Genomic DNA, 2,172 nt, shown 5'->3' on the forward strand with positions numbered 1-2,172 from the left:
CCGTCTCGCCCACCTTGAGCCAGCATCCATCATCTCACGCGCCCGCAGGTGTTGGTGGGCTGGTATCTCGGGCAAGAAGGGGGTCCGTTGCCATCAAGTCTGTTTGTTCTGCCTCCTCACGCACCGTAACACAACACGCTAACCTGCCTGCCCTTGCTGTGTGGGCGTAGGGGGGGGGGGTCGGGAGGGCAGGGGGAGGGGGGTGCATGGAGTGGGTGAGCAGTGGGGTGGGTGGGGTGGGCATAGGGGTGGATGGTGTGGGTGGGTGGGTGAGCAAAGATGGGCGTGGGTAGGAAATGTGTTGGGCGGGTGGGGAGGGGGAGGGGGGGTTTTGGATCAAGTATAGGTGAGGTGTTGGGCTACATACGTTTTTGTGCTCTTTTTTTTTTCTTCTTCTTCTTTTTTTAGGTCAGGGTTTAACGGCACGAGAAGACAATCATAAAAAAAACGATAGGTGCAAAATGGATCCCGATAGATGAAAGAATGGAAATAAAGTAGATATGGTAATATGTGCAAAAAAAAAACAACGATAATAAAAACAAATACCGCCCGCCTCTCTATAAAGAGAATGGAAAAAGTTAAAACAAAAACCCACCGATACCAGTAATAACTTCATCAAAGGTAAAAACAATAACAATTTCAAAAACACAACAACAATAAAAGCAGCAGCGCCTCAAATAACAATGCTATTTTGTAACTCCAAAAAAATGTGAAAATAACCATACCAGATAAAAAAAAAAAGAGTTAAAAGACACAGCTCAATATAATATGCATTAGGATGAACACACATATAGCCTTAAAATTCAAAGAAAACAAGATGAAAAAAGAAAACAGAAGAAGGGGAAGAAAGAAAGCGAGAGATAGAGAGAAAAAATAAAAAATAAAAACGTCAAAAAGTATCCTTCACAATTCCTCGTATCTCATATATACCATACAATATTTTCGTAACTACAAAAGTATTTATGTTTGAATTGTGTGTTTTTCAGACTCGCTATTATATTTCTAAGAGGCCGGAAGTAGCTCAAAGGAGGTAATTTTTTCTCTCTCTTTCAGCGAAAACGTGGCTTCAGTAAAAACAATTTTTCTTTTCTTTTTCCCTTTTTTTCTTTCTCTTTTTCCCCCTAATTCACCGACGAGGCACTCGGATGAGCCACGGAATATATATTTTTAAACAGATATAAAAAAAGAAGACAAAATACAGAGATATGTGCACTCGTGCCAACAAAAGAAAATCCTGGATAGATATATAAAAAAGACAAATAAAAGAAAGAAAAAAAAATCATAACTAAAAAAGCAAAACATACAGCGGAATTAGGGTTACATACTCGCCCTCAAAAAAAGGCAGAAGATAAACACTTCATTATTTCCCGGCAAAGAGTGGGCGAAGAAAGGGTGATGGAAAAGGTGGAAGGCAACGAGAGAGAGAGAGAGAGGAAGAGAGAGAGAGAGGAAGGAGGGGAGAGAGAGAGAGGACGAGGGAGAGAGAGAGAAGAGAGAGGAGAGAGAGAGAGAGAGGAGAGAGGGAGAGAGGGAGAAGAGAGGAGAGAGAGAGAGAGGAGAGAGAGAGAAGGAGAGAGAGAGGGTAGAGAGGAGAGTGAGAGAGAGAGAGGGGAGAGAGTGAGAGAGAGAGGAGAGAAAAAGAGAGAGAGGAAGAAGAGGAGAGAGAGAGAGAGAGAGAGAGAGAGGAGAGAGAGAGGATGAGAGAAGAGAGAGAGAGAGAGGAAAGAGAGAAGAGAGAAGGAGAGAGAGAGAGAGAAGATAGAGAAAGAGAAGAGAGAGAGAGAGAGAGAGAGAGAGAGAGAGAGAGAGAGAGAGAGAGAGAGAGAGAGAGAGATTCACCTACCTCTATAAACGCCGAATTTCCCCACACACAAACGATTTTTTTCTGTAAACAAGCTTCGGCTTCTGTTTTTTCTCTCTTTCTCTCCCTGTTTCTTTCTTTCCCTCGGTTCCTTTTTCTCTGTCTGTCTGTCTGTCTGTCTGCTTGTCTGTCTCTATATCTGGCTCTTTTTCTCTCTTTCTGCCCGTATATTTATATTTGTCTGTCTGTCTGTCTGTCTGTCCGTCTGTCGGTCTACCCCCCTTTATCTGTCTGTCCCTTTCTTTCTGTCTGCCCTCACTATGTGTCTGTCTGAATCCCTTTGTCTGTCTGTCTGTGTATCTGTCTGTCTC

This window comes from Penaeus monodon, chromosome 11 (genome assembly GCF_015228065.2).
Source record: "Penaeus monodon isolate SGIC_2016 chromosome 11, NSTDA_Pmon_1, whole genome shotgun sequence".
In the NCBI taxonomy this organism is placed as follows: Eukaryota; Metazoa; Arthropoda; class Malacostraca; order Decapoda; family Penaeidae; genus Penaeus; species Penaeus monodon.